Below are 13,562 nucleotides of genomic sequence, written 5' to 3'. Positions count from 1 at the left end.
GACGTCATCACGCCGACGTGGCTCTCTTATGGCTCCGGTGACGTCATACGGAGTCGCGAGCGGAGCCGAGGTATTATGACGTCCACGCCGGGGTAGAGAGCTGGGGAAAAAAGTTCCGTGAGATGCTGGCGCAGGGGATATTCACAAGGTGAGGAATCCTCAGGCAGATACTTTATCCACCAGAAAAAGCGTTACCGAAGGTAAGTAACTTGTTCTTCTCTCCCAATCAATATCTATACATAACATAAATACTAGAGAACATGAATACAGACAATCTCAATAGTCTGTGAAAGAGTACAGGTGCGTCCATTACTTGGCCATATATTTTATGTCGAAGGATCCATGTGGAAAATACCATGACTTTTCTCCTCCGCTGCAAAGTTCAGGAGTCTGTCTGGCTCCAACATCCTTGAGGCCCGCACTAAGATTGGCCTGGGTGATTCCCTAACTATCGAAGAACTAGGCAATCAGCCTAATGTCCGGCAGCGAAGGATCCAGTCTACTGGTTACCACAGCCCCCATGCCAAAAACTGTTTTGCGTTGCCTTTGAAGATGTCATTTCAGAGGAACTCATGGCTTCTCCCATTCCAGAGAAACAGAGTAGGGAACCCACACCACCATCTGTGTGGTCACCTGCACCTCTACCATCCCAAGTTCACTCTGTCCATACAGACTCCGACCAGGGCCATATTTAAGACCAAACAAACCCATATGAGGACTCTGTTCCTATCAATGGCTGGGACAACCCTCGGCACAATTATAATGTGGACCGTCCAGACAACACATCTTTGAAGTCATACCCTGTAATACCCTCCCAGCCTGAGGGTATATCTGTATATCATGCTTTCATCTAGTGAGCAGCACACCATCAGGGTAAGCTCCATGTGAAGGAAAAGGATTTCCTTATCACCACTTGTAGGAAGCTGGCTCTGTATATACTATACCAAAAAGAGGTTTCAAGATGTAGGAGGAATACTTTTGCAAAGCAGTAAATAATGTTTTAAAGTGAATGAAATGCTTTTGTATTGTCAGTCAAATACAGTAGACTTTGCAATTCAGGGATGTGGAATTCCTATAGCCCGACGCCTGGGACATATTGTTTGGGGTCAAGGGCAACAAGTTTTAATGTCTATTTTGTCCTTGGGACAAGTAGGCCCAACCCCCTACAGCACAAACCCTTTAGCCGCCAGTTTACAGTACCACATTATGGATAAATTAAGGGTATTGTCTACAGTTAAGGTAATATGTTTGTTCATGTGTTAACACTGTTCAAACTTGTATTTATGGTTCATTAATGCAAAGCCTTTATTATTAGGGTGAGGACTAAAAGTAAATGTTGTCAGCTCTGCGTGCACTACTGACGGTGGTTCCAGTATAAACGTGTACACACGTTATTAAAGTTTAGTAATATGAGGCTATGTATAATGCTCCCAGAATGATCTCTGATTATATGCAAATATTTGCAGAAGCTTGAAAGCAACGGTGATGATTCTTTCTTTCAAAATAAAATGTTCACAAAAAAATGCAAGTAGGAAAAAAATATTTTACTTCACTACTATAAGATTTTAGGTACCATATCTTTACAGCATCATTTAGTAACGTGTTGATGTACGCTTGTATTCCCCCAAAATATTTATAATGGAAAATCAGTGTAACCAGTTAAAATACGATTGTGAGAAACAAAAATAAACAAGCATTGGCAAAGCCAGTAGGTCTGAAATTGGTGGTCAGGCTTTTGGTTTTGTCAATGCATGACTTTTTTAGGCATGGTTTTTGTAAAACCTTATCTGTGTGGGAGCTGCAGGGCCCTCGCCATTCTAACAAGCATTGGCAAAAGCAAAAAACTGTTTTTGGTCTCAAAAAACACACATTTTCACAGCAGTTCCAGGCACTGAACAAAACTACTTTGTGTGCCAATATGCTTCTTGTAATAGAGCAGAATACCGTCACTCACAGTGAAGCCAGCTGATAGACCGAGAGAAGGAGAGAGAGAGAGACATAATTTTACTAAACACAAAAGGTCATGGTTAACCCCAGGCCTAATTAGAGGCCCAATTATTAAAGAAAGTCTCAAAAGTGCATCCATGGTGTATATCCTTGCATTAAGTGCATATATACAGTCTCCGTGAATTCACAAGAATTTACAGAAATAGGCCAAGAAATAGCACTCCTAGAAAATATTGGTGAACTGCATTTTAGCATGAGCAAATGTGCATATGTAGATTTGCTCATGTGAAAATCTGAATGTTTCAAGTTCACTTTAACTCAACCACTTTTTTCCCAACCCCGAAGAAGTTTTACGTCTGCCACTGCCAGGAGTAAATTTCCAACCTTTTTCAGTATGGGAAAAGATTAGAAAAGAGTTGGTGAAAATCCTTAAAACATGCAAGTTAGTAGGTTTGCACCGACTCAAAAGGGCATTCCAACCCTTGAACTATTGCTTACCACTAACTTCAGCCCCAGTATGTAGGCCTGCAGAAACGTAGCAACATAAGGGAATTGCTAGTAGTCAAACCCTACTATGGTACAAGCCCTGGCATAATTAGAGAGGCTTTATCAGAACTCTTGCATAATGAGATTGCTGCCGTAATTTGTCGCCACATTACATGGCACAAAAGGGACAAGTGGATTTTGTTACAGGACAAGTAGATTTACGAAGCAACCTGCCCCATGGACAAGTAGATATTTTATTAAATTCCACACCCCTGCAATTGTAAAGATAGACCGTTATCTGCAATAGGAGAAAGCGCAATGCAATCCTATGAAAGGAAACAGTTATGCAGTAAGAGGTAAGTTTGTGACTGACTTCCCCCCCCTCTTGTGGGGTTTTGACCAACACTGGGCAAGGTACAGTATCTGAAAGAGACAATTAGTTATAGATTGCTTACCTTGTGAATTACCCCCAGGCGTCAAACTGGATCCAAATAATTTTTTTGTCTTCAGTACCCCTGTGCGTCAAAAGGTGGCGTTGGTTGCTTGGCGTTTGGCGTTGTGGTTGACGGGATGATGTTGCGGTAGCTACTTAGACGCCGCCCTCGCGCGCTGGCGTCTGTTGTTTCTTTTTCCGCGCCAGCCAGAGCAGATCTGGAGAGAGCGGTATCCGCAGTCACTTTTTGACTGACTTTTTTGGTGACTTTTGTCGACACTGTTTTGAGTCCTCGACTCCTAGTGCGCGTAGGGATGCCCAGTTTCAAGGCTTGCGGTTCCTGCCGACGGTTGATATCCGTGACGGATCCGCACTGCGTGTGCCTGTTTTGTCTGGAACCAGACCACGACTCCGAGTCGTGTTGCGACTGCCGGACCATGAATCCGAAGTCTTTGCGGGAGCGGTCCCCAAAGGTTTCTCGAGGCCCGGCAGTCTGCTCAGCGTCGTTTGAGGTTCTGGTCGCGTGGGAGGTCTAGGGACCGGTCGCGGAGCCACCACCACCAGTCCTCTTCCAAGTCTTCGCACTCCTCGGGTAAGTCAAAGCACAAGAAGAAGTCGAAGAAGCATCGTCACTCTTCGACTTCTCCGCGTCTGTCGGCCGACGAGACAAGGGATGCGGGCGGTGCCCCTCCCGCAGCTCTGCGTGTGGAGACTGCTGGGTCGACAAAGAGTTTCCCTCCCTTCCTGGGATCTGGAGCGACCACTGCCCAGCTTCGGAGTTTCTACGAAGTGATGCACGCCATCTGAGGGCAGCCCGACTCCGCCGGCGTGCCTTCGGGTCCCATGGACTCGGCTGGGGGCCCTGGGCTTCGGCCCCGGCACCGCAGGGTCCCCTTGTATCCAGGCCTAGATCCGGATCGGTGCCGGTCAACCTTGTAACAAATATCTCCTCCGGCGCAGACTCCACCAGCAACGCGTCCGCAGCAGACGCCGGTTGTGTCCCTCAGCCGGCATCGACCTCGGCCTCCACCCTCTGGTGGAGACGGACCAGCATCGACCGACGCAGGATCCGGCGCCGACAGGTACTTTTGTGCCCCTGTTCCACCCTGGTGTTCCTTTTAGGCCAGATTGGCAACCAGAGGAGGGGGAGGAGGACTGTGAGTAGTCTGGAGACCCTTTGCTTGAACAGTTGGGAACCAGACTGGAGAGGAGCTGGGGGAAGCCAGTGGTCTGGATACCTTCCCGGACCTTGGCATGTTGTCTCCTACTACCATGGCTACGGAGGAGGGAGCGTCTTACGCCATGGTGTTGCGTAGGGCAGCTGAGGCTCTCAACCTCGAGCTACCTATGGTGGCAGTCAGGACTAACCTCTTGACAGAGGTGCTTCAACCGGCAGCAAGCTCTTTGAAGCCCCTGCTGCGGTTTAAAGAAGCCCTTATTGACATCCTTTTGGGTATGTGGTCCAGGCCCAACACAGGGTCTACTGTGCATAGGATGATTGCCCGAAACCACTGCCCTGCCCCGAGCAACCCCACTTTCCTCTCCCAACCACTGAGAGCTTGGTGGTCCAAGCCTCTACATCCAAAGGCACATTCCCTAACACGCCACCTGATAGGGAATCCAAGAAGCTGGACCATCTTGGGGAGAAGATGTTTTCTTCCTCCAGCTTGGGACTGCGGTCAGTGAAGACCGCATGTCTGTTGGGCCATTACACCCATTCTGTGTGGGATTCAGTGGCGCAGGTGCTGCCACAGTGCCCGAAGGAGGCCCGGGCCGTACTCTCCCGTTCAGTCGTTGAGAGGAGAGACGCAGCCAAGTTCACCATCCGATGTGGACTGGATACTGCTGACTCGTTAAGCAGGACAATTTCAACATCGCTAGCCCTTCGACGCTATGCCTGGCTCAGGTAGACTGTTTTTTCTGGGGATGTCCATGCTACTCTTATGGACATGCCTTTTGATGTCAGTCGCCTGTTGGGCGACAAAGCAGCCAATGCGCTAGAGCGTTTCAAAAACTCTCGGGCTACGGCCAAGTCCTTGGGCCTCTCCACCACCCGCCATGCGGAGTCTGCTTTTCACCCCTTTCGTGGCTACGGAAGGGGTGCCCCTCTACATTCTGCCCACAGCCACAAGCCGGTGCAAGCTGTTCATCCCCTGTGCGGCCGGACGTGGGACCCACCGCCCTGGATCTGGGGGCCAGTGAGCGGGCCAGTCCACAACCACCCCCCACCCCCCCTGCAGCAGCCTCCAAACCCTTCTAGTACAACCTTTCCGGGCCTCCAATCGCCAGTGGGTGGCAGGATTCGCCATCACCTCCCCCACTGGCGCACCATCACGTCGGACAGGTGGGTTTTGCAAATAGTCTGAAGGGGCTACTTCCTCCTCTTCGAGACTCCCCCTCCATCCATGCCACCTCAGCACCATTGCATGTCGGAGGATGATCTGACCCTTCTCCAACAGGAAGTTTCGACTCTCTTGGCCAAGGGAGCCATGGAGTGAGTTCCTGCCCCAGAAGTAGGTTGTGGTTGCTATTACCACTACTTTCTGGTGCCCCAGAAGGACAAAGGCCTGCGTTCTATCTTGGATCCCAGCAACGTCTTCCGCTTCATCCGGAAGGAGAAGTTCAAAATGTTGAAGCTAGCTCAGGTCCTGCCTGCCCTCGACCCTGGAGACTGGATGGTAGGGTTGGACTTGCAGGACGCTTACTATCTGAAAGAAACACGTTAGTTAGATTCTTTACCTTAGAATATCCCCAGGCGTCCGGCTGGATCTGGAAAGATTTTTCGTCCGCAATACCCATGCGTGTCGCTAGGCGTCGTCTGCGGCTCCGTGTCCGTCATCGGCGTCATGATCGCCGGGATGACGTCGTCGGAGTACTTAGACGCCGCCCTCGCGCGCTGACGTCAGTTCTTCTTTTTTCCGCGCCAGTAAGTGCAGATCCGGGAAGAGCATACCCTTTAGTCACTTTTTGACTAAACTTTTTGGACTTTTTTGGTTCATCTTTCGAGTCGACCTAGACTCCTGGTGCCGGTAGGGATGCCCGGTTTCAAGCCATGCGACGCCTGTAACCAACTGATGTCGGTTACGGGTCACCACCGTCGGTGTCTCTACTGCCTTGGGGCCGACCATGATGACCATTCGTGCCCCGACTGCCGGGCCTTGACCTCGAAGGCTAGGCGGGAGCGGTCCCGCAAGCTCCTCGAGCTCCGGCAGTCGGCTCCGCGACGCTCGAGGTCCCGGTTGAGGGACCGGTCACGGAGCCGAAGTCCTCACCGCTCATCGGGTTAGAAGTCCTCGCATTCAGGTAAGTCGAGCACAGTAAGAAATCGTCGAAGAGGCGACATCGCTCTTCTGACTCCCCTCGCCGGTCGGGCGACTCGGCTGAGGGTTCGGGTGGTGTGAGAAGTTGGCCTGATATATGATGTCACTAGTTCTAGTGTACACCCTGTATCAGTCCAAACAACCCTTATGGTGATTGGTTGTAAAGTCAACCTTATAGACCAGCTATCCTAGTGGTAGCATGGACAAGAGCAGTCTTAGGCTAAACTCAGTATGGCATGTGAAGCCAGCTGTTATACCATTTGTAATCCCTTGAATACCAAATGAAAGGACATCACAACAGATATATATAAAAATAGAATGTATTTATTCTAGTCAAACCCTCAGCACTCTTTGAGATTAGAGGTAAGTACAACACGATCTTATTTAAGCATACATTAAGTCACACAGGTAAGTAATACAGTTAGGCCCTAGGGGCCACACAAACGATATACTAAGTAAGTGGTATAAGAACCACTGTCACGAACACAAGATAGGCCTAGGGAATCGCTGGGGCTACACTATACTACCAAAGGTTAGGAAGTGGGAGGCCCACGGGATTCAGGTGCAGAGTGGAAACACTCACGCGTAATGCGTAAAAGTCAATAGAAATAGTAGTTATTAGAAATTAACAGTTTTAGGACACTTCTGGAATAGCTAGGAGTTCGAGACTTGGAAACTAGACCCTAGGATAGTCAATACCCTTGTGAGCACCGGAGTACTCGAGTTACCTAGCCCACGGGCTGCGGGTGCATAGGTGTGAATTTGCGTTGGGTTTCGCCGTTGACTCCTATGGATGCCTGAAGGAAAGTTGCTGACAGGCAGTCAGTGAAGAGTGTCCGGTGGATCCCAAGGATGGAATCAAGAAGGAAGGATACCTGAAAGCAGAAGGGACAGAGTCTAGGTCACCAGCCAAGAGCCGGGAAGGAACCAGGCGATGTCGTGCAGATGCAGGTGAAGAGGTGAAGCTTGTCGCAGCAGCCACGGGTACCAGGAGACGTCGAGGACGACCAGGACCAGGAGGCGAGCTGTCCCACGAAGGCTCTTGCTGTCGGCGGCGTCTGTCGAGTTAGGACCCAACAAGCCTTGGCAAGCGGAACCCACGCAGAATGGAGGACTTGCTTCTGGTGCAGACCAGGAAGGTCTTGGGTGCTTCTCTTTCACAGAGGAGCGGTGCCAGTCTGGAGGAGCCGGACCAGCAAGGTGAAATCAAAGGTTCGCCGTCGCAGAGGTCACTAGCCAACGGGCCAGCAACCGGACAACACGTCGAGCAACTCAGGTGCAGAAGGGCCCCACTCAGAACACGTGAAGTGTGGGGAGCTGATCTTCTTTGCAGATGGTGCTCGGGATGGGGGCTTCTCAATTCCCCAAGCACAGCCTCGAGGAAGCCTCAGAAGTCGCGCTAGTCAGTTACTAGCCACCTTTCCCAAGTTGCCGGTCCCACGTCCCTCGTCGCCTACACGGGTCTCAGCTTTGCTGTAGAGGTGGATCTGGTTCAGAGGTGTCTGGAAGTCTCGGCGCTGGTCAGTCTCTGCAGTCGTCCCTCGTAGGATCAGTCGCAAAGCAAGCAGCGGTCGCTGGATGGTGCCAAGTTGCCCAGGGTGGTCACTCCTTGGCCACAAGGGAGATTCTTCAGTCTTCTTCCTGAGGTCGAATGTCGAAGGTCCAGAGTTTCTGTTCAAGTTGCAGATTCAGGATAATCCAAAGTCCTAGGGACTCAGCTCCCACTCTTATACTAATCTGGGGGGCTGGGTTACCTGCTGGGTCCCTCCTAAGGGTGGGACCAGGGAGGGGGGTGGTTACACCTCCTTCCCTTTGTCCAGTTTCGCGCCAGGACTGGGGCTGGAGTGCCCCAGCACCGGTTTGAACTGGACTATGCATGGGACACCTTGTGTGCCCCAGGCAGTGTCTCGTTTCATTCATCCCTCCCTGCCCCAATACACTAAAGTCTGTCTGGGGAGGTGCTAGCACCTCCCCAAGCATGAAAACCTATTGTCCAGGCCTCCCTGGCTGGGAGGGCTCCCAGCTGCAGGAGGTCAGACTCGTGTCTGTGGCAGCAGCATCCATTTTGTGATGCTGAGGCTTTGGTCAGAGTTAAACAGCAAAGTAGGTTTTTAACATGTCTTCTCCCTCTAGAAGGGGGGAATACTATCCTCACCACCAGAAATGGTGTGGGGGTAGTATTCCAAAGTGTTAGACACCTTACACGACATGTTTTGATAAAGCCAAACCATAGTTACCATAACCGCGAGGATTATAAGGCACTTTAAGAGTATATGGTAGGTGATATCATAGAACAGCTATAAGGACATGGTTTCGAAAGCTGCAGACAGGCTCAGCTCATGCTAGAGCACCATCTCACATGTTACCAAGCACCCTGCCTCCAGGATTGTTAAGGCCTGCCATAGGAGTGGCTGATAGGTACACATGTGTCTATTGTGAGTGTAGATATAGGTATACTATATCTAAGCAAGGGGTGATTACACGACCCTGCCCCAGCTGAGTGATCAGCCAGTTGTGTCTGATTGTAAGGCCAGGCCAGGGGTGGCATAATACATGCTGCAGCCCCTGGTAGGCCTAGGGTACACCTATGCCCTAGGTACCTAGGGTACACTGTACAGGGTCCAATAAGGTGATCCTTACCAATTGGGTATGTACCTAGGGTACATGGAGTCCATTTTAAAGAGAGAGCAGACAGCCTGAGACCCTGAATGACAGGATCTCATGGCCAACTAAGTCGAAAAACCAGCTAGACACTAGGCAAAAAGTTGGGGGTAACCATAGTCAGATATCCACCTTCCTACAGGTGGCACCCCCCGCGCGGCTCCATCGGAGCCACAGGCGTCGCGTCCGGCCCCATACCCTCTAGTCCCAGGGCCTAACGCGACTCCAGACGAGGTTCGAAACTTCCTCGTGGCCATGAGAAGTCTCGCTCCGCCGTCTCGGCCATGTCGGCGGGCCTTCGGGCCCTGCGGGTCCGCTTGGGAGGCTTGGCGAGCCGGCGGCTTCGGCCCCGGCACCGTCATCGACTTCGGTCCCTACGCCGCAGGCCCCCGTGGGATCCAGGCCTGGATCCTGGTCAACGCCGGTTGACCTTACGACCCCTCCGCTGACCCCTAGGGTGCCGCCCCCGGCTCCGTCTTCGGACGTCATCCCCAGTTTTGGTCGGAGCGATGCCACCTGGCGCTGTCTCAGACGCCGATGGATGAGCAATTCATCTACCGCCCGGCTCCGTCCTTTCAACCTGTCTACCAGGAGTCGGATGACTGGGACGACTTGGAGGGGTCTGAGGACCCTCTGGCACAGCAGTACCAGTTTAATCAGGACTGGGCAGACGAGCTGGGGGGTGCCAGTGGTCTCGATACTTCACCTGACACTGGCTTCATCTCCTCCCTCCGTGGCTACGGAGGAGGGTGCAACCTATTCTGTGGTGCTGCACAGGGCTGCCGAAGCCCTTCACCTGGAGCTCCCTGCAGCGGCCGTGAGGACTAACCTCTTCACTGAGGTGCTTCAACCGCCAGTAAACTCTTCGGAGCCTCTACTGCAGTTCAATGAAGCACTCACTGACGTTCTGATGGGCAACTGGTCCAAGTCCTCCACAGTCACTCCTGTGGACCGGAACGTGGCCCGGCGCCACCGCCCTGCTCCGGGTGACCCCAGCTTTCTGTCAGTGCACCCCACCCCTGAGAGCCTGGTTATCCAGCCCTCTATGTCCCAGACCGCCTTCCCGTCCGCTCCTCCGGATCGGGAATCCAAAAGGTTGGAACAGTTTGGGAAGAAGCTGTTTTCCTCCCTCAGTTTGGGGTTGCGGTCCATTAATACCGCGTGCCTTTTGGACCGTTACACCCACTCCTTGTGGGATACGGTGGCGGACGTGCTGCCCCAGTGTCCGGAGGAGGCCCGGACATGGATCGCCCAGGCTCTTGCTGAGGGGCGGGATGCAGCACGGTTTCTCAATTCGATGTGGGCTTGACACCACGGACTCGCTAGGTAGGGCGATTGCGACGACGGTGGCGATTCGTCGCCACGCCTGGCTGAGATCCACAAATCTCTCCGGGGATGTCCAGAGCACACTTGTGGACGCTGGAGCGCCTTAAGGACTCCATGGCTACGGCCAAGTCCTGGGGCCTCTCGGCCCGTTACCCGCAAACTTCTGCTTTTTGCCCCTTTCGTGGCCAAGGAAGGGGCGCGCCCGCACGTCCTTCTAGCCAGAGGCCGCAGAACCAGCCTCAACGCGGTCGCGGATTTCGCCGAGGCGGAGCAGGGGAACAGAGAGCCGGTCAGCCCACATCTGACCCGCAGCATCTGCCTCAAAGCCTTCCTAGTCCTACCTTTCAGGCCCATTCCACGCCAGTGGGAGGCAGGGTTCGCCATCACCTGCTCCACTGGCGTACCATCACGTCGGACAGGTGGGTGCTGCAAATCGTCCGAAGGGGCTACTCCCTCCCCTTCGAGGCAACCCCTCCAGCCATGCCACCGCATGTCGGGGGATCACTTGCAACTTCTGCAGGAGGATGTTACGGCCCTCTTGGCCAAGGAGGCCATCGAGCGCGTTCCTGGCCCAGAAGTAGGTCGGGGTTGTTGCTCCCACTACTTTCTGGTTCCCAAGAAGGGCACAGGGGGCCTACGCCCTATCTTGGACCTCAGGAGCGTCAACGCCTTCCTCCGGAAGGAGAAGTTCAAGATGCTCACCTTAGCTCAAGTTCTGGCTGCCCTAGACCCTGGAGACTGGATGGTAACGCATATTTTCACATCCCCGTCCTACCGGCCCACCGGCGTTACCTGCGGTTCATGGTAGGCCACGAGCACTTTCAGTTTACCGTGCTCCCCTTCGACCTCACCAGTGCCCCTCGAGTGTTCACGAAAGTGATGGCGGTGGTCGCAGCTCATGTGCACAGATTAGGGGTTCCAGTCTTCCTATATCTCGACGACTGGTTGTTGAAGGCAGGCTCGCCCCAGGCAGTCGTCTCCCACCTCCAGACTATGGCTGACCTCCTGCATTTGCTGGGGTTCTCCATCAATGTGCCGAAGTCGCATCTGAGTCCCTCCCAGAAGCTTCTTTTAATTGGAGCGGTTCTGGACTCTGCGCTGTTTCGGGTCTATCCTCCAGAACAGCGGGTTCGGGATATTCAGGCCCTGATTCCGATCTTTCAGTCTTTATCCCGAGTTTCTGTCAGGATGGTCCTGCGGCTGCTGGGTCTAATGGCCTCCTGCATCCTGCTGGTATATCACGCCAGGTGGCGGATGTGGGCTCTGCAGTGGGACCTGAAGGTCCAGTGGGCTCAACATCGGGGCAACCTGTCCGACCACGCCCTGATCACGGAGGGCACTGCAAGACAGTTGCAGTGGTGGCTCATAGACCGCGATTGGGTCAGTGGCAGATCCCTCTCCCTACCCCAACCGGAGCATGTAGTGGTGATGGATGCGTCCCTCCTGAGATGGGGGGGGGGCACATGGGAGAGGCGGAGATCAGAGGCCTCTGGTCTCCGGCGGAGTCCCGGCTCCATATCAACCTATTGGAGCTGTGGGCGATCCGGCTTGCACTGAAGGCATTCCTTCCCTCTGTACGGGGAAGTGTAGTGCAGGTGTTCACGGATAACGCCACCGCCGTGTGGTATTGCAACAAACAGGGCGGGGTGGGGTTGTGGACCCTTTTGTCAGGAGGCTCTGCGCCTCTGGACATGGCTGGAACATCAGGGCATCATGCCAGGGCGGACGAACTCAGCCGCCGGTGCATGATGGATCACGAATGGCGTCTGAACTCGGACGTGGAGCAAGGCCTCTATCGGCAGTGGGGAGAGCCTTGGTTCTGTAGTAGGGGATCTCTGTGATAGTCATAATCTAGTGAATAGTCCCGCCCATGTGCGCGGACCCCGGAGCAATAAAAATAATCTCTTAAGGTGTCAAATCATGCAAACCTGCATCCACCTTTAAGAGAGAATTTAATTTAAAGACAGATAATGCAGCCTATACCCACAGGCTACACTGTCCAGTACTTCAACTAGAATTCCTCCAACATCCACAAACAGCACTGCCTGTCCAGCTTTTCTCCACACAGGAAAAAACCCTGCCTCTACCAGCAAAAGCCTCTGGAATGATAGAGAGGAAGGAATGGACAGACAAGCCCCATAGGCTGCCATTATGTGGCTGAGAACAGGATACTGTGCCTTTAAGAAAACTTTCCAGATTTCCAGAACCTTCCCAGTATCCCAGAATGCACAGCAGGTCCCTTCTACCTTCAGTTCTTTTTTCCGGCTCCTGCTAGCAGGACCCTGGAGCATTAGCTCTTCATTTTTTTTTGAGCTTTTATTCATTTTTAGTGATTTTTTTTCTGGATTTTGAGTTTCACTCGACGTCTTTGGCCTTTTTCTACATTCTGCTGTGGTTTTTTAGCAGAATTTCTGCAGTTGTCTTGCCTCTATACAAGGGCTTTGACTGCGGTAGGAGATAAAGGCCACAGCTGAAGCTCACAGAGTTTGTCTTCTGTGCTTGCCTGTGTCTTCTGTCTTTGACACCTGTCTAGGCATCTTCTTCAGCCTCTGGGTCTCCTCTACCACGTCCCATGCTGTGGTCAGCATCGAGGACGGTGACGTCGAGAGCAGGTATGACACCGAAGGCTCTCCGTCGCCCCAAGAAAAAGCCCACGTCAAGGAGGGCTTGACGTCGAGGGCTTGACGTCGAGGGCTTGACGTCGAGGGCTTGACGTCGAGGGCTTGACGTCGAGGGCTTGACGTCGAGGGCTTGACGTCGAGGGCTTGACGTCGAGGGCTTGACGTCGATGCATGACGTCGATGCATGACGTCGATGCATGACTGTAGGAGAGTAGGGTCTGCTTTCTATGTTCACCCCCACTTTTTGCTTTTGCTTTACTGGTTTACGACTTAGATGTGGCTGTGGGCCTGCTAATCAGACCCACAGCCCTGCTGTTCTCTCTCTAAATTACTACTATGTACTTTAGGTGCATAACCCATTTGGATAGGATCACCTTATTGGCCCCTGTACAGTGTACCCTAGGTACCCAGGGCATAGGTGTACCCTAGGCCTACCAGGGGCTGCAGCATGTATTGTGCCACCCCTGGCCTGGCCTTCCATTTTGACACAACTGGCTGATCACTCAGCTGGGGCAAGGTCGTGTAATCACCCCTTGCTTAGGTGTAGTATTCCTATACCTAACTTACATATAGACACATGTGTACCTATCAGTCACTCCTATGGCAGGCCTTGACAATCCTGGAGGCAGAGTGCTTGGTACCATGTGAGATGGTGCTCTAGCATGAGCTGAGCCTGTCTGCAGCTTTCGGAACCATGTCCTTATAGCTGTTCTATGATATAGCCTACCATATACTCTTAAAGTGCCTTATAATCTTAGACGGTTATGG

The 13,562-nt window shown here is 52.6% G+C and overlaps 1 protein-coding gene across 10 annotated transcripts in view; it reads left to right on the top strand.

The window, feature by feature from the left end:
• Nucleotides 1-13,562, top strand: part of TNRC6B (trinucleotide repeat containing adaptor 6B) — a 1,192,955-nt gene that overhangs the window by 1,101,698 nt on the left and 77,695 nt on the right. The gene's annotated exons all lie outside the window — the stretch shown is intronic.

Source organism: Triturus cristatus, chromosome 4_2, assembly GCF_964204655.1.
Source record: "Triturus cristatus chromosome 4_2, aTriCri1.1, whole genome shotgun sequence".
NCBI lineage: Eukaryota > Metazoa > Chordata > Amphibia > Caudata > Salamandridae > Triturus > Triturus cristatus.
The sequence above is the reverse complement of the archived record's forward strand: the minus strand, read 5'-3'. Positions and strand labels throughout refer to the sequence as shown.